This window comes from Anomalospiza imberbis, chromosome 10 (genome assembly GCF_031753505.1).
Source record: "Anomalospiza imberbis isolate Cuckoo-Finch-1a 21T00152 chromosome 10, ASM3175350v1, whole genome shotgun sequence".
NCBI lineage: Eukaryota > Metazoa > Chordata > Aves > Passeriformes > Viduidae > Anomalospiza > Anomalospiza imberbis.
The window spans coordinates 10,485,030-10,504,207 of NC_089690.1; the positions used below are offsets into that span (position 1 = coordinate 10,485,030).

Consider the following 19,178-nt stretch of genomic DNA (forward strand, 5'->3'; position numbering starts at 1 on the left):
AGGTCAGTTGATCTGTGAGAAGGCACAACTTATCTAATGCAGCCTAAGGTTAGTTATGCAACAGACAGGCTGTTCTTTGTTGTGAAGAACAACTTCAGTGTGTGCCTGTGAAAATCAAAAGTCTTGCTGAAGGCGTGTTGTGTTCTGGCTGGAAGCTATTGGGTGTCCTCCTCTAGTGATTTTCCTTTGGTAGTAGATTAGCATCACGGAAAGGTTTCCAGTGGGAAAAGCACTCAGCCCTTGCAGGCTGCAGGGTGGAGCTGCCAGCAGATGTGTGCTCTGGTGGGTGCTGGTGCAGGACCACATGCATGTGGTATTGTTTCAGACCAGCTTTTCCTTCTGTCTGTTCTCCCCTGTGCATCTCTGTGTCATAGACCAGGGCACCGTATTGTCTAGATGCCCACACAGGACAGTATTTTAAAGAAAACACTGCATGAGGAGTGTTTTCTGACTTCTAAAGAGAGAGATGTAATAATTTGTTATTTATATTGCTTTGAAATACAACTTTTGCAGTGTGCTGGCTACATGGCACTGACGTCTCCTTTCTTGGGAAACCTTTTTCTCCCCATCATCTCTTATTTAACATGCTGCCCTGCCAAAGTGCCATTTTGTCTCCAGAGAGACTCAGCAAATAGAAGAAAGGGTATTTTTTTTTCTTTTAAAGTAGAATTGGTCTCCTGTCCCTTGTGGAGTAGGTAAGAGTGAGCAGTTCTGGGTAGGTATTTTTGGGTTTGAGTCACTGTGTACAGTGAAAAATGCTTTATTGCTTATGCAAAGGTAAGCATAATATCCAGCAAGATTGACTGATACGCTTGTGGAATGTCTTCTTTCTGTGCTTTTGATTTGTGTGGTATGTACAGTGAGCAGTGAGATTTAGCATTTGCAGAACGAGGCTATTTTAACCAGCTTTGCACAAATACTGGTCCTATGTGGTTTGTTAACTGTGCATTCCTGGGCAGAGCTGTGGGGTGGGGGAAATAATCAAATACCTTGAGTTTTGGTTTTTTGTTTGGTTTTTTGTTTTTGGTTTTTTTTTTTTTTTGGGGAGGACTTTATGTAAGAGATGGAAAAATTAAACCTTAAAAGGAAACAACCAAGGTGGATAGTAATAAAATGCTGTTTTTTCTCAAAGTTCAACTTTATATGTAGACACCTGGATGAAATCCATATTGTCTGTGATGGAAAGGTGATGACTGTGATGTGGTGTGACAGTGAGGGAGCAAATTGGGGTGGCTGCAGCAATCCCTGATTTGCGTGCCTCAGACATGCAGATGCTCTGAGCTCAGTGGGAGTGTTCCCATCTCCCTTGATGCAGCTTGGGACCAAAAGGGTTTTCCTGAGTTGCCTCTTGCTCTGAAAGCTTTTCTGTTCATGTAAGCTCCCTTTGAAGTACACTCAGGTGCTGCAGATAATAAGAAATTTCCTCTGCTTTACAAAGATCAGACTTTGCCTTCCCCCTTCTCAGCATCCAAAATGATTAGCAGTTGCTGTGAATCCAAGCCTATGGATTTTATGAAGACCCCTGACAGCCAGGGGTGAATGTGATCTCCCCGAGTGTTTCCTAAGTAGGTGGAAATCAATGAATGAAGGGGCACTGTGCCTGACATCTATTAATTACACTGTCCCCTTACATCTAACACACTAACAGAGGGTCTGAAAATCAGCCCCCTATGCCCTGGCTAATTGATAGAGAAACAAATTGATACAAATTAATTGAACGGGTTCCTAAAAAGAAAAATAAGAGAATGTTTGTTTGGTAGTTGGAATTGGAAGGAGCAGTTGCACACTCAAGTACAACATACAGCAGTGTGAGATACTTTTGCAGCAGCCCCCCCTGAATGGTGCCAGCAACCCTACAGTGCCCCACACGAAATGCATGGGGATAAAACACTTCTGCTGTTAATGCTGCATCGAATGGAGGCACTGTGGTACATGCCTGGGGCACTGGGCTGGGGGATAATTACTGTGTCCTTCCCTTAGATGAGCTGATTTTGGAGCTTTACCATCCTGACTTTTGCAGCACACATTCAGCTGAATATGACATCAGTGTTAAGAGCTGTGGCACTTGTGGTTACGGCCTTGGGATTCCTTATATTTACTTTCTAGGGAACTAAAATTCAAAGCAGCTTTTATGGCTGTCATGACAATACCGTCAGTTTCAAAAGAGGTGGCTAAATGTGCATTGACCTTAAGTAATAGGCTATATCCTATTTTCTGTGTGTTTCCAATTAGGAGAAGTATGCTACGAATTTTTGAAAGAAATTGTTAAAAGAGAAAAGTTACTTAACTGTAAGACGTCTGCTTTTTTCCCAAAATAAAAATAGTGAATTTTGTCTTAGTGCAGAAGGTTTCATACAACTACTATTATAAGCTGGAAATCAAGGTTTAATAATAGCACATACCATCTGCCACCAGTGGTGGAAGAACAAGAATGAACCCTTGACTGCTATAAGCACTTTTAATTTGCAGCTTGGGGTGAGGTCGCAGGGCTTCACATCCGTGCATGGAGGAAAGGATGGGATTCTTGGTTATCACTGCTGATTCTCCTCGTGAGCTGTTGGGATTTTAACACTGCAAATTGCAAGTGCAGCATCTTGTTCTTGCTTGGTGTGCTGTTGGGCCTTCAGAATAAAATAAAGGATGGTGCTGACTATGTCAGGCTTGACCCAGCTCTTTCTGAAGCTAGCCAGTTGTAACCAGTGAAAGCTGGAGCAGCTCTGTGGGAAGCCTGAGATGAGTTTTTTTACATGTTTTGATGGTGGTGGGAGGTGATGGGCACATCTGGCTCAGACGAAGAAGGGTCTCTCCCTATGCTGCTTCTTAGAGGCCACACCCCTCCTCCTTATTTTCCTGGATGTACATTGCAAAATAATTTAATATCTTTGTTCCTAAGACTTGGGCTCATTTTCATGAGCCATGGTGAATCTTTTGCTACCTTAGAAAAAGCAGAGCATATTTTTCCAGTTTTTAAAATGTACTTTGCCAAATAGGTATTTTTGTCAAATTGCAGTTTCCTCCAAAACATAATTCTTTATATAGAAAATGGGATTCCACCTCTCTTAGACCTTTGCTAACAGCTGTTCTGCTAGCTAAATGTCACTGAATTAAAAAGAAACAAAAATAAGAATATGATGGCTTTGGATAGATTTTAGTTGACTGTTTCAGTCCTAGGTAGAAGTAATCCTGCTCTCTTCTGAATGTGGGGATATTCTGGGGATTACTATCCTGCTATTTTACCCTGCAGAGCAGTGTGATAGTGCAGCATTTCTGGAAGGCTGGGATACATATATAACATGTACATGGCTTTTGCCAGCCCAGAGAAGTGCTGGGACAGCCCCGTGGACACTCAAGAACTGAATGTGCTGTGGGCTTTGGCAACTCAGCCTTTAGAGCTGACCTATAACAAAGTTGATGCAATGGGATAGTTTCAGGTTGGGGTGTGTAGGAAAAGGGGTCCTGTGCCAGCCTTTTGAAGGTTGCTTTGATTTGTTGCTGGGCACAGTGAGGACTCCTGGGGTATTATCTGAGGATTAAGTGCAACATTAAACATTGGAGCTCACTTGTCAAAGAAAGGGCAGGTTATCAAAATATGATTTATAACCAACAGTTTACTACTAGCTACAGTAATTAATATGGAACATGATGAGGCCCATCATTAATGTGCTTTGTTGTCTCAGCTTGCATGACTGCTGCTGGCAAAGCCAGCTTCTGAGGCTAATGAGGGACAGGGAGAAAAGAAATCTGTGCTGCTTTTAGCTGATGGTAATATCTCTCCAGGTCACACACTGTGCCGTGCATTGCATCTGATCACAAATCTCAGCCAGACATACCTGTCCAATAAAGGCTGCTTTCCCAAATTCTTGCTTAGAGAGACAAGAATTACTGTTTGTGCCACGGTCACTCAGAGCCAGTGACAAACTCTGTTAGCGTTCGATGGGGAGACGGTGCACAAGCTGGTCTGGAGGATGAGGAGAAATCCTGCCAGTGGTCCAAATCCTACTTAAGGTTGTCGGTGAGGGAAGGCTGTTAATCTCCAGTGGTGGTGATTCGTGAACTTGTCTGAGGGAGGAGAAAAACAGAAGAGGCTTTTCCAACATTTTCTCATGGCCAAGTGCCCAGATGAGGGCAATGACTGGTGCTGTGCTGCTGATGGGAATCTGTTGGCAAGGAGCTTGTGGTTGGTTTGAGATGGGTCCCACTTCCTGATAGCCCATCTCGAGCTGCCTGAGAGCTGTGTGACTTCAGCAGAAGTTTTATTATCACACTAGTTTCCAGAGAGCTGTTTGGATCCATTTCTAGCGTTGGGTTTAGCTGCAGCAGCAGCTTTGAGCTCCTTTCTGGTGTTTTGGTGAAGGGTAGGGCAGCTGATGGCTCTCCTGAGGTGTGTCAAGAGTTCATGTTAAAATAAACAAAGCTGTTCCCATGGTCTGTTTGCTGTGTCAAGTCTGGGTTTACCTGTATTCCAAAGACAGATCCCACAATGTCATCCAAATTTGAGAAATACCTGAGGCTGGAGGGATGCAGGATGCAGTCAGGTCTCCTACATGAAGATCGAGCAGTGGGGAAACAAAGTGCCTTCGAAATTTGGTGTGCTTGAGCTCCATGGTCACCATGATCAATTGTGACTCCGATTTAGAAGAATGTTTTTGGCTTACTCACCCTTACTTTAAACATTTTGGTTGAACAGCACTTTCTGACCTGCAGCTGCCCACAGTGGCAACACTTAGCATGGGGCACTTTTACAGCAGAGTGTATTATACCTTAGTTTTATTGAGCATTGCCCAAATAGTTAAGAAGGATGTCCTAAAGAGTCTTGTGATAGTCCAGATTTAGCTGCTGGTATTTCCCAAGAGCATTGGGGCTGTCTGCAGGGACACTTAAAGGTTTCAGCAGTTCTTCTTCAGCTCGAACCAAGTAAGCAGTAGTCTCATGGTCCTCTCTGCTCATCTCTTCCAAACCTGTCTTTTTTTGGCATGTTTGTAGTTCTAATCAGATAAATTTATTTCATGTTAAGATAACATGATAAATAGTACATTTGCCAGTTTCATTTCCATGGCCTTGGTTAAAATGGTTTTTTGCTGTGTGCATTTAGTCATCCCTGTTGTTGACTGTAAAGGGTTGGAGGGATGTGTCTTGTGGGGGATTATATGCACTCGTCCTGTCCTTTTTTATAGATCTCGGCACTTGACCTCCTTACTTATCCCATAAAGGAGTCTCTTGAAAATTGATTAATCCCACTGGGATTTATGCAGTCTGGCTGAAAGCTAAGTTCTCCCTGGGTGGGTGCAAGATGCATCAAGGAGTTTGAATATTTGTGTCCTGTCTTGCTTGAATTAATCTAAGTCAAGGCAGCTGGGTGACTGGGTAGTGCAGTGTAATGCCATCATTATTAAATTAATGCCAGATAGGGCATGATGATTTTTTGACCATGAACAATATTTGTATGCAAACTACGAGGCTGGCCCAGAGAGATGCAGAATGGAGCATCACTGAGAAGTGGAGACTCCTTAGTGTGTGATTTAGTAGGTTCAGACTACAGAGCTGACCAGATGACTCAACACAGGATTTAAAACCTTGCTGCTGCTGGTTTACTTAGCTTCTTCAAAAATATTTAGTATTCTAGTTGGTTTTAGATTTTTGTTGTTGAATTGATGTTTCGGTGTAGCAGCAGAAGAATTTTCTCTTTAGGGCCTTCAGTATATTTGACAAAAATGCATTTCTTTGAGAGCCACAGGGAGAGCACAGTCAAAGATTGTGGAGTAGAGCACATGGCCAGAAACAACTATCTGGAAATTAACATTTCTGGCTAAAATATCAGTGCTCTTGTCTGTTGTGGAGAGGGCCAAAATGCTATAAATGGCTTAATTTGGTTTGATGCTAGAGACAGTAGATTACCCATCTCCAGCAATTGCAGTGTCCTTCCTATTTGGAGGGTTCTTCAGAAATTTTGGCTAGAATTAGATTCGTGCTTAGCAGAAGTGGGGGCAAATTTTAAATATTTTGAAATCTTTTGAAAATAGTAGCAATCTAATCACAACAAATAGCACAATAGTGATGCATACACAGTGGTTCAAGTGTTGCTTAATAATCTTTACCCACCGCTTGTGGTGCCTTGGGCCTGTCAGCATGAATTTCAATAGAATTCTAGTTGCTTTTCCAAACACAAAAATGGTCCTTTCCCCAAAGTAAGGTTTGTGTTTGCTGCCTCATATGTCTGTATAGACAGACACATGCATAGGTAGACTTGGTAGCAATAGTGCTGTCTTGGGTAGTTTCATGCTGTATTAATGAGGAGTGTGTTGTCAGCAAGTTTTCCAGTATTTGTTAAAGGTTTGCATGGGTAGCAAAATCTTGTTGGGAAAATTGGTCTAATTTTGAGATTGAGAGTTGTGAGAATAAAAGATCCTTTACTGTAAATTGTAGGTAGGTAACAACAGAAACTCGAATATTAGAAGAAACTGGGTATCGCACAAACCACACACTTTCACATCACTAAAACAAGAGCTGTGCTCACACAGAAACATGAACCTCTTTGCAAACCGCAGAAAGTAAAAGGGAGCTCTCCTGTTTCATTATTGATCTAATTGCTCTTTTCTTGATATGAGAAACAATATGAAATGCTCTTGAATATTCCAGTATGCACAGAAACAGACCATTACTTTTGGAAACTTTAAAGGCGTAGCACATAGGGGTAAATAGCAAGGTAATTTATTTCTGAGTGTCACACCTGCCTACCTAATGTCACCTAATTGTTCTACTGGAACTGAATATGTTATAGCTTTGATGAGAACTTTCCACTCAGGAGTGATATTAAATGCGGGGAGCCCAGCCCATATTTTCATGTGATTAAATCAGCTTTGGAAGATCTGTTGGTGCAATCCTTTTAAGTAAGTCCTGTTTCAAGAAAAGTTCCTCTTTTTGGAGTACCTCAGTGTTGGAGTGCTTTAAAGCTCCCTTCTCACCCAAACTGCTCTGCAGTTCTTTGTGGTTGTTGCCTTTATCTGTAATCTTTCCTTTGGTTTACAATCCCATTTAAGGCCAAGTTTCCTGAGTAACCTGAAAGTTTGGGCCTGTGGGACTTGTGCAAAATGTGTGTGGTTAAAACCTCGCCGTGTTTGCGTGTGAGAACAAACATGCATAGGAATGAGGTTCCTGGATTGATCCAGCGAAATCTGGATGTGTTTCAAAGCTGTGAGAGTCTGACAGAGCGCCGTGCTTTTCTGGGGGGAGCTGTGAAGGTGAGCGTCAGTCTGTGCTCACCTCCATGTTTTACAACACTCTTCCATTTATGATCTCCATCAGCTCTGCTGCTCCGCCTGCTCCTGCCAGCAGTCTCACCTCCTACTCTTCTGCCAGGCTGAGCAGATTCTGGAGTCTGCTGGCTGCAGGCAGTGCCAGCTCCCTTACAGAGCCCGTCTCAAGGCTGTGGCAGAGCTGACACAAGGGGATCCTTGGTTCTCCTGGGGTTTTGGAAGTGGCTTTCTCCAGTGGCACTGGACACCTTTTCTTTCCCTTGTTTCAGTAACTTCTCTCTTGCTCAGCTTCTACAACTTAAAGCACCTGTATCACCAAATTTGGGATTCTCATAGAATGGTTTGGGTTTGAAGGAACCTTAAAGATCATCTTCCAGCCCTTCCCTGGGCAGGGCCACTTTCCTCTAGACCAGATTGTTCAAAGCCCCATCCAACCTGGACCCTCAACTAGAACTGCAAAGTGGCTTTTTTTTTTTTTGTAGTGGGTAGTTCATCTGCAACACCCAATGCTGAGAAAGAAGCACAATACAACCTTTAAGACAAGAGATTTGAAGCAGGTTAGTTCATTTTGAGAACTACTTTTCACTTCCTAAAATCTCCATCACTTCAAAATGGTTTTGAGATTTGCAGAAAAGATCGCTTGCAGCAGTAGCTAATAATAAAAGGTGGAGAGGAAGAGTGACTTCTCTTAATAGCTTGTTCTTAAGACATCTCAATGACTTGTTTGATGAATCAGTGATGTTTTTTTTTTTTACCTGAATGTCCTGGCAAGTCCCTTTACCTGTGTGTCATGTAAATGGCATGGCTCATTGTAATTTTCCTTTCTTGTTCATTGAGTTGTAGATTATTTTCCCCTCCCCAGCAAAACCAAAATTAATTGTGTCTGCTTAAATTGAGATGAGGACAAGTCTCCCAGCTGGCAAGAATATGATTGTATGGTTGGAGAGATGTCACTGCTACAGAGAAAAATGGCTTGGTAGTAGTTTTTCAAATTGCTGTTCAAATCCATGTTCATTTTAAGGGCGTTTTCCCTTGAGTTGTCACTCAGTCCCAAGGTACTGAAGACAAACTCAAACAAGCCTATCCAAAAGTCAGCCTCTCAGAAATCTGAGGAACTACCTGGCTTTGGGTCTCTGCTCCTGAGCCAGTAGAAGAGGAAGCTGGCTTTTGGTTTAGGCAGATCAGGCCAAAACCAGATTTGTTTGCATTTGTGCACCAAGTTTTGTTTTGTTTTCTTTCTTGAATAGCAACTGTATATATAATGTAATGTGGGAAAAGATTAAGTAAACCCCTTTCAGAAAAGCTTTAACAGACATTTGGCAAAAAAGTAAGAAAAAGATGATTTTTTCATTGTTTCCTCAGAGCTCAGCAAACCATTCTTTTGAGTCAAGGTGAATTGTTGATGTGTTTGCAGGACTAAATAACTGTTTCTAAGATGCAGATAAATAGTCTGCAGGCTTCCAGATGCTGCCAGGAGGAGAAGTAAACATTTAGCTTTGGAAATGTGCAGATCACTTGCTCGTACCCCTGCCCTTGAAGGACTCCTGTTGTTTGTTGATGTTTCAGTAGCATGAGGAAGGCCTCAGTTTGGAGCAGTTCTCTGCTGGCCAGCTCTGTGACAGCAGCCCATGACTGTCACTGAGGTGAGCCACAGTCCAGCAGGTGGATGGGAAAAGCCAGAGGGCAAAGGAGAGAGGGTGAAAATTGAATTTCTGCCAGTGTTTCAGTGCAGCTGAAGTGCAAGACTGACGTTCATTAGCAGTGGTGAATGGTAATGCTGTGCTTGCTTCCAGGCTGCTCCTAAGAGTGTTGAATATTTCTGTGCCTGCTGGAGAGGAGTTGGGGAGAGGAGAAGCATTTTACCCTTAACTCCATCTGGAGAGAGTGGCTGAACCAGGGGGAGGAAATCCTGACCCTGCAGCTCTGTGGGATGATAAGAAATTAATTCATAATCCCTAGGCAGATTCAGAAATTTTAATCATCTACCTAGCTGCTGTTTTTTTGCTTTTGAGTCAGAAGTTGGAGAATACCAGCATCCCTGAGTTGGATTTCTATCTTTATGCATCCAGTCACTTCAATTTTAAGTACAACATCTTGTGCATGTTCAGGTGCTTGCCCCACATGGCGACACTTTGAATTGTAAAAATCAAAATTAAACCCAACTTCCATTTTCCAGAAGAATGGTGCAGTTCCCATTGAAGATCATGCTGTCCTGAACTCTCTCACAGTTCCTGCTTGATGACATTCTTCCCTCTGTCATGAACTAAAGCATGGTGCTGAGTACCCATCCAGAGATAGCCATGTTTCAGTGGCAGATGAAATTATTCCTGGCTCTATGAGTTTGTAAAACACTTTGGGATCTTCTAGAATGGAAAGTGTTGCTGTTTGTTTGTCTGAGGCAGTATTTTCATCATATTTTATTTAAATTGCTCCTCTTATATGTGTTGATTTTCATTATATCTTCAGATAAGGCTCATATGAAATGGGCTTCTGTTTTGTTTTCTCAACAGAGGAGTGATTCATATTCAAATTGAAATGTTGTATTGCTCTAAGCCAACCTTCTCCCCATGCGCTAATGGGAGGAGAGGGAGAAACTGGCATGGACCAAGCAGGATTATTTTTCTCCTACTGCATTTAGAAACTTTCCAAATGGCTTTTCAGAAAGACTCGTGGACTTGCCTCACATGGGAGAATCCTGGTCATGTATGTTTTAAGAATATCAGATGAGCTTGAATCTCCTCAGTCGTCTCTTAATGCTGCAGACCCACATGCTACTAGCATTGTTCTCCTAAAAACCCAAAAAGGGTAATTTATGATCCCTTTTAAGTTGAGGATTTTTTTTTTTGGTTGGTCCTATATTTTCTCTTTATTCATAACAACAGTTTTAAGAAAGTTACTGGCACTAGTTCTAGGGCAGTGACTTCACAGGCACCTTCTGCAGCATGGCCAAAGCCATCAGTTAATGGTGTCTGCTCCTGCCTGATGATTTCTCCAAGGGAGCTGGTTGTCATCTACAGGAGAGGAAAACTGCGCAGAGTAGCAGATGCCTCTGTTCTGGTTAGAACTGGATAGGCCAGTGCAAACTTCCTCAAGAATTTTTACCACAGGCACTCAAAAAATGGAGAGAAGAGTCGCTGAGGGTGTGTATTCAGGGTTGTGTTGCTCTGTCACCTGCAGCTCAAAGTGAATGTCATTGTAGATCTTGTGGAACCTGGTGCCTGTCCTATAAGCACTCAGACTGAGATAATAGTGTATTTAATGAAAATCAATAAAATGTGGGTGAATATTCTCACCTTAGTTAAAGTGACCTAGCTGAGCCTACTCAAGAGGATATTTACTGTGTTTTAAACTTAAAACACAGTTCAATCTATTTCTTTCCTTGGTCCTTCCAAGCTGTGCTTGGGCAGGTGAAATGATCCTTCCCCATTCAACCTTTTCATTTTCACAGAGTTTGTGAAACTATTTGAACATTCCTAAGGTGCTCTCAGGTTTTGAGATAAATGAGGAGACATTGACACTTTTTTAAAGTAGCATCAGAGGAGCTGCTGAACCTTGGAGGATCTGCTGCCTTGAATAGAATACTGGTGACCACGTCCTCTGTGCTGCTGTGACAGTTACCCCAACAGGCTGAGGGCATTGCAAGGGTCAAAAATGTTCTGCACTTTTGTTGGCATAAAATAAGAATTTATGAGAAAGTTTTTCCAAGGAGGAAAAAAGAGAAGAAGCTGTGACAGATCTTCATAGCTGATGGTAGGTTCATTCACCACAGGAGAGCTGGTGAGACAACTGTGAGACCTTGGTTACACGTCACCTAAATACTTTCTGACTTAAGAGCATTTGAGCTGGAATCACTTGCAATTAGCATGGGCTTGGCAGAAACTGGCACTGCTGCTGTTTGTGCAGAAACTGCTTGCACAGTCCAGTTGTGCCGGGGGAAAACTGCTGTTAGTGATTAGCACAGGGGTAGTCTTGAGGTGGTGTCTGTGCTGTGGCTGCTCTTACAGCAGCTGATGTCCTTGATGGCACAGCAGCAACTCTACAACCAGCAGCACAGCTGTCTGTCACCTGTACCCAGTCTGTCATGCAAACATTATGTTCTTTAACTTATTTGTCGTCATAGCCACACATTTTTTTAGGCAGCTATTGGTGTGTGGGAGCTTTTAACTGCATTGCTTGTGAGAACCTAGGGTTGCACATGGTCCAGGGGCATGTGACCATGGCTCTGCTCTTCACAGTCTGCTTTGAGGCAGTTTCCTCAGCTGGCTGTGGTCAGGCTGAGGTGGATTGCAACCTGTTGTCGGCTCAAACGACCCAGCTGGGAACAATTGCCCAATTGACACAATAAATTATATCTAACTCTGTTAAATTGAGTAAATAATGAGGACCACAGGGCACCTGCTGATCCCCATAATCTGTGTTGGTAGAGGTTGGGCAGTCTCCTGCCTGCCTGATGGAACCTTGGAGCTTGTGAGTGGGTGGCGTGGGAACTGGGGACAACTGAGGATTCGTACAGGGATGCAAAGTTGCTCCTTGGGGCAGAACAAAAAATGTATGATTCTTGGCCCCAGAATGAAGAAAGCAAGATGCTGTGGACTTGTTGCAACCTGTGCAGTCTGTGAATGTTTTCTTATTGTCAGATGCTGCTGTCACATAAGTTATTTTCTTGCCAAAGGGCAAGGAATGAACTAGCGAAATGGGAGAGAGGGCTGCATGTTATAGAAATCAGTGCACTAAATGTACAATTCTTTACTTTCTGCTTTTGCAGTGTTTATTTGCCTATGGGATTTGAGGGGGGCAGAAGGGATGGTAGTGTAGGACGTGTATCTGTCTCATCCAGGAGAAGGCGTGTGTTCAGATGAGAAAGCATTATGCATACAATGCCTGAAATCAGCCCTTAAAATAGCACACTCCACATCTTAGTAACGTATTGAATATATCTGGATAAGAAACAGTCTGATTGAAGTATTGAGCTTATTGTAGTGTGTCTGCTGTGACTCATCAGGAAATTGAAAGTCTTGGGACAAAACTCACCCCCCTTTTTGGGAGAGACGTGAATTAGTCTTAGATGGGAGATAATTAATTGTTCTGTGATTGCTGTAAATAGGTACTGAACAACAAGCTTGTACTGAAATATTTATATCCCAAGCTCTGTCTTGTGAGCCCAGCTATCCAGAGTCTCCATCAGACAGAGACAGTGAAAAAGAAAGTTCTTTGGAATGAGCAGCACTTCCACCTACGTGCGTTTAAGCGAGACTGGCTAGAGGTGAGCTGGTAGGCTGCATGCTGTAATAAGCCATTTACTAGGATAATGGCTGTAGGCTACAAATGCTGTTTCTACTTAGTCTGTCTATTCAATGCAAACATTAAAAAAGAAAAAGCTCTCTCCCTCAGTAAAGTCTATAATACTCTTAATCCCCAGTGTACTCCATGAATATTAATTCAGCCGATGTCGTAACACCCCATGGAGGCAGATGATGCATGTGCAGCCTATTTCATCCACAGGAGAAACTGAGGCAGTGGGAAGAGCATTAGGCTTCTGGTTTTGGACTGGGGCAAAATCCTGGGCAACAGCCTGGCTTGATGGTGAGTAGGCACCTGCCTGGCTGGCCCTTGGTGGGAGCATGGGAATTACGATTTTCAGGGTCTAATCCCATAAATTTAGGGTTTCATTTGGAGAGATTTGCTGCCTGCTGTTGCAGGTAGTGCTGCCCTGCTTGTGGAGTCACAGAGGGTACATTGGCACAGCTGGCAGAAGTGGATTTTGAGGGTAAGGGTATGTGCAGGAATATCTCTGTAATTTACTGAGTAACTATAGCCATTATGTATCTGTCTGACTGCAGGATATTGCTGAGAATCCAGATGTTGAGAAAAGAAGTAAGAGAATCAAGATCATCAAATACCTGTTTAAAAAAAAACAGTGCCCAAGGACAAGGAGCTTGATGGCTTTGTGTTTGTCTGCAGTGAAGTCATGGCAACAGAGAACTCATTTAGCAAAATTAACTGTTTCTCTATCTTACCAAAAAAAAAAAATCAAATTAAAATGATGCAAGGGAACATCCTTTTATCTCAACCAAATGAATCCATTTGTGCCAAAACAAAGGAGTCATCCTGGGGAGGTTGCTCCAGAGAGCACATATTTTATTGGTACAGAATGTATCAGTTGTCCCAAAGCCATAACTGTAAAAGCATGGTGCCTTAGGCAAGCACTTTCAGTAACAGGAAAACCAAACATGGGTTCCTGCACCTGCATGGTGTTGAAATAGAAGCATGATTTTAAGCTTTTGGTTGTTTGGGATTTCAGCTCAGTTAAGATCTGGATGCAGCTTTCAGGACTATAATCTCTTTGAAGCTCCTTATGGGTAATGCTTAGTTTTGAAATTATCTGGGGACAAAATGCTGATGCTGTATTGGCTTGGGTGCACCCAAATACTTGTAAAAAACCTGTTGCCTCTAGGTCCCTTTGACTTACATTAGACCATAGGCCTCTTTGTGCCTAAGACTTGTTTTAATCTCCTAATTTAAGTACTATTTGAAATAATTCTTACACAAGCCCCAGAGATGACTCTTTGTGCTACTTCTGTTTTGACATTAACTGCCCATCTCCAGGCACAGACCACTCTGTGAAGCAGCACAAGAGGTGAAACACACAGTGACTGTATTGGTAGGCACGAAAGTTCATTTTATATCACTGAGACTCTTATATTTGGAATTCAGAAATTGTTCATCTTGTTAATGAGCAGGGGCAAGCTCCAGGGAAAATATCACGAACTCAGATGTGTTGCTTGAGGCGCCTGGAAAGTGGCGTTTCTCTTAAGCAGTGTTTTCCAACCAGATTTTACTTTGTGGCTCTCTGGGAGATGGTTTTAGGCAACACCTTATGGTTTCCCTGAAAGTGTCTGACAGCAGAGAAGCAGAGTTTTTATCTGTATGAAGGAGTGCAACAGTTTGGGGAAGATTTTAAGGATGATTCAACTTTGAGATGGCTTCTGTCAAAAATGTTGGGTAAGCTTCAGACTAATTGGAAACTTCCCCTTTCATTGAAATCACAGAATCACAGAATATTTTGATTTGGAAGGTACCCACAAGGCTCATTGAGTCCAAATCTTAAGTCAGTGCTCACCAGGTGAATGTAAATTGTTTTCCATTGGTTCTCATACCTGGTTGACACTGATGTCTTTCTCCTGCAGTTTTAACTTTGGTTTAATGAAAGAAAAGTGAATACTGAATGTATGGAAGGAGATCTGATCAGCGAAAGAAAGCCACAATCGTATAACTAGGTAGATAACTCAGATGTTATTTTGGAGGTGATCCATGTCAAAAGTCAACGTTGTTTTGGAAAGCATCTCTTTCAGAAGGGACCTCATGTGAACAGTGGAGCTCTTCACAATGCTGGATCACACTTATCAGATGGGTTGCAGAGGCTGGCTGGGGGGTGGTTGACACTTCCCAACTCAGCCTCAGGCAGCTGTATTTGCAGTTGTGGCCTGTTTCTTTCCACTTGTTTTCTCATCTCCAAGCCTAGACATAGTCCTTGGTTTAGCTGTTAACAGTGTGGGAGCAGAAGATCCAGGCTGAAGCAGCCTCCTCGCACAGCCATTCCTGTGGGCGTGGGTATTGCTGTCGGGAGAGGGGAGTACAAGGGGGTGAGGGTGGGAGTGCAAAGCCCAGGTGGTTGCACATCAGATGTTGTCAGAGGCTTTTAAGGAGTAACAACTCACATATCAGGCTTTCTTCGGTGAGGGATGAGATCCTCAAACCTGAATGTTCACAAGTGAGGGAGCCCCAGCCCTATGGGTTGTCCTAACACGCTTGGGGTGGATAAGCACAGCGGAAAAGCCCGAATAACTGCTGCCAAGCGACAGGGAAGATGCAGCCCACGGTGTCTGTTGTGTCTGAGATCTCTGTAAAGTCTTTCGCATCTTTCCTCAAGTTTAGTTTTCCAGTGGAGGTTGTTGCAGTAATGAGAATGTCTCCCATCTGCTCCTCACATGGCTTGGCACATTTAGCCAGAATATATATATTTTTATTATGGGGTTAGCCAGTGGTAACCATGACAATTAGACTTATCACACAGCAGATTTTTTTCCCTCCTTGAGTCAGTTTGAAATGCTGACAATTAAATGGATACAGTACACTTTAGAGATCCATCAGTCTCTTTGTTGTCTTGACAACCAGAGTATATTTAGAAATGTAACAAGTACATGGAGTTCAATTGCACTTTTGCTAAAACATAGTTTTGTAGCTTGAGAATTAATCTGTTGTTTGTAGATCCAGGTGCTTATTTGAGCTATGCTTGACTTTCTCTTTGGTCTCTCTGGGAAGCTCCAACATTGGCTGGGGGAAAGAAGGTCCTTGTCAAGCAGGGAGCAAACCTGCCCACTGTGTGTGGCAGGGGCTTGGGTGAGGGGCTGGCAGCCACTTCCTACTTGGGTACTGGATGTGCTGGGTGTTCCTGTGGCTATTGATCTGTAGTGCAAGAGGAGCGTGTGTGGTTGTTGTCCCAGATGCTGGTCTCTGCAGATCCAGCTCAGCCAACAGGGCTGGGGAGCCATGAGCAGCATGTCCAAACACCTTCTCCAATATGAGCTGCTGTCAGGGTTGAGTGGCACTTTGGTACAGGAGGACAGTGCCATGTTGCATGACACTGGCAGACTGTGATGGCTCTTCTCCTGCCCCTGAGCTACCCAAGCTTTGGTTGCAACTCTTGGCCATGGAAGCAATAGCAAGGACGGTTTCTCCATATAATTTCTTCTGTTTCGTCTTTGATTTGAAGGGGGCATGTTTCTTTGATTTTAACAAAATACTACTACTAAATTTTTTTTGATTCCTTCCAGTTTGACTGGCAAAATTGAGTTCATCCTCTCCCTGCTGAGCTGGAATAGCAGTGTGTGGGCTAGCTGTCTGGAGCTATGAATTTTTAAGGCTGCATCCAGGTCTAGAAGAGAAGGAGGGAATTACGATGGAGTGCACTTTGTGGAGCTCTAAATAAGCCTGTCTCCCAGCACCCCTGTGCACACACTGATGGTGGGTGTGTGTGGAGTGTCTTGTGTTACTCCTTGCCCTTTCCCTTTTGAGCCAGGAGAGAGCTGTGGTCAGTGCAGGCACCTGTGTGGGTGTGACAGCCATACCTGCAAGCGTGGTGATGTGCCAGCCCAGAAGAGCAGCTGGGATGTGTGGCCCCCGTCTGCTGCAAGCCTACAGCCCCACAATGCCCTTGTCACACTCTTAGCACATGACCTGGTGGTGCCACTGCCTGGTCTGACATGCTGGCTTCAGATCCATGTCTGGACATGTGTGGATCAGAGTACTTCCCTGGCTTGAGTGATAAATGAATAAAATGAAAGTCAGATGCGGAAATAGCTCAAGTGTTCCCCACTGCCCCTCTACCTGGCTGACCCAGAGTAGTCTTGGTCAGGGCTGTCCCTTCAGAAGCCTCACAGGCTGAGGGAGCTGCTAAAATGGATTTCTTTGTGGTGAGTTGTTGATGGCCTTTCATAATTGGCACATCCCATGGCAGGGCCTGGGATGTTTGTGTAATTTCTGTAAAACGTGAAGCAAGACTCCTCCATTTCTCCCTGTCTTTGGCTTGGCTGTTAGTTGATTCTTGGCAATATAATTTAGTCAGGAGAATTGAAAAAACCCAAACATAACAGAATTCTCCTTTATCAGCAAAGCTGTGGCAAAGCAGCAGTCTGAACAGGAGATGAATTACAGCAGATGGAGTGGCCTTTTGCTGGAGGGAATCAGTTCATTTGGTGAGATGGTTTAAAGAAAACAATGATGTGTCCATGGCATGGGTACAGTGGTGCTCATCCCTGGGCAGAGATCTGTAAAACTGGTCAGGAGTGCTGCTCTGCTCCTGGGGAGCACAGCCAGCACAGGTTTGCCCCTGGGATGGTTTATTACCAGGAGGTGAGGGAGGCTCCAGGGAGTGGAGTCCACCCTGAGGTCAACTATTAGGGACAGTGACAGCCAGCAAAATGTATCTGTATTTCCTTGGCTGCACAACATTTTGTCTATGCACTATACTCAAAATATTAATAAGGCTCAGAAGGACAGAATTGCCTGATTTTGCTTCCTTCTTCCCTGTTTCTTTTTCATTCATTGCCTGTCAAATAATGTGGTTGATTTCTCAGTGTATATGCACAGCTCAGTTTAGTTTTTGTATTTTCTTTCTTCTCTCCATTTCACCAACTTCCCAATGAAAATCCCAAACCATAGTTATATTTCCACTCCAGCTCTGTTTGTGGACTGTTAACATGCTTTGTTCCAGTGTTTAATAGCTGCTGGGGTTTAGTCTTATAATATAACCACCAAAACCTAACAATCCTAATGACTATTTAAGAGTGCTTTAAAAAAGTTATCCCAATCCATCTGACAAGGATAATGGTCTTCTATTAGAAGATACTTAGCTGGAGGTTGGATGAGCTGTAATGTTTATGGGTCTGCAGATCTGTAACCAGACAAACTCAGAGTAACTCCTTGGATTTCAGTGGAGCTGTATTTGTTTATTACAGCTGAGGCTTAGGCAGTGCTTTAGATGCAAATTGCAACCTCTGTGAAGTTAAGCAGGGTTTTGATTTAATTTCTGGAAGCAGTAATGTCCGCAGAGAAGCGAAAAGCTGGGACCCACACAGCCTGAAGTCTGTAACTTTGGGTTGCTCTCTTTCACTTACTGTCAAGATCAGATTCCCTTGGCTGGGGCTGCTAATTAAAATGCAGCTTCTCTTAAGCATCTCCTAAAGGCAGGCAAGAGAGAGTGGAGGTGCAGCCTATGCAGATTATGCATCTCTCTCTCCACATTTTGTAGAAAATGCCAGTGCTTGGGTGGTTCTCTCTGACTTGTGGTTGGGCTGTTGACCTGGAGCTTGTGCCCTCAGCTCCAAAAATGCGAAGGCTCTATGCCGAGTTATCTGGATCTGATGTACAGAGAGCTCGGATCTCCTTTCCCCCAGCTTGCCTGTGTCCATGCAGCAGTCAGGAGACATGAACCACTGCTCATCACACCACTGTGTGTGGCATAAGTGATTCACCATGCATTCATTTCTGGTCACATAAGGGGCATCAGTTTAAAGCAGACTTGAGACATAGGTTAGTGTTAGCTATTTGAAGTCTGAAGTCTGAAAGCAACATCAAACAGGGAGCAGAAAATGTATCATGCACAGAAAAATCTCTGGGATTTGCTTCTCCCTTTAAAAAATAATAGTAATAAATTCCAAACTGTTTGCATATGCTGTCTCCTCTGTGGTCAGGACACCTGTCTGCCTCTTTGCTGATACTTGATACAGGCTTACAGTGCTTGCAAAAATGTTAACGTGAATTTTTTGTCATGGCAAATATGAAAAGAATATCCAGTGTCTGTGTGGGCAGGTTCTCAGCAAATTTTTCTCTGCTTTTTGCACTTCGGTGTGGATCTGAAGCAACTGCTGAAATTCTGCTGCCCTTCCTTCACCACACACCAGGAGGGCAAAGCTGCTGCCCTGCCAGACCTGGTTCTCCTGAGCAAGAGAGCTGATGGTGGAGCTAATGAGTTTTAGCCTGGCTTCATTAAAAAAATAATATATGCAACTGGCTAGAAGTGTCTCTCCTTCTCCTTAATGACGTTTGATCCTTGGCTGATCTCAGGAAAATAGGGGTGAGGATGCAGTTAGGAGGGGCTGGGGGTCACCTGGTGACACCAGGAGCATGGTGGGCTGGGAGACCAGGGGTATGCCGAGGTGGGCCTTTCGCTAATCATCACTAGTACTTTTTAAATTTGCTAATTTCTTCTCCAGGACTGAGATTACAGGAAATAGAAAACATCAGAGTAAGCTCAGATATCAATAAGCTGGAAGTATTAAAGACTGCTGGTTGAAAAAAATCTTGTGGTAACTTGAAAGAACTGTGTTTTCTCTTTAATTGGGTGTCTTTGGAGGCACCTAGAAA

General features: G+C 43.4%; 1 protein-coding gene across 19 annotated transcripts in view; it reads left to right on the top strand.

The window, feature by feature from the left end:
• Nucleotides 1-19,178, top strand: part of LPP (LIM domain containing preferred translocation partner in lipoma) — a 334,843-nt gene that overhangs the window by 74,316 nt on the left and 241,349 nt on the right. Inside the window, exon 1 of one of the 19 annotated variants that reach the window (XM_068200659.1) lies at nt 11,638-11,720. The exons of 17 other annotated variants lie outside the window; for them this stretch is intronic. The gene's annotated coding sequence lies outside the window, so the exon portion shown is untranslated. Of the gene's footprint in view, nt 1-11,637; nt 11,721-19,178 lie in introns of those variants that run through there. One more of the 19 variants, XM_068200662.1, reaches the window with a different exon arrangement.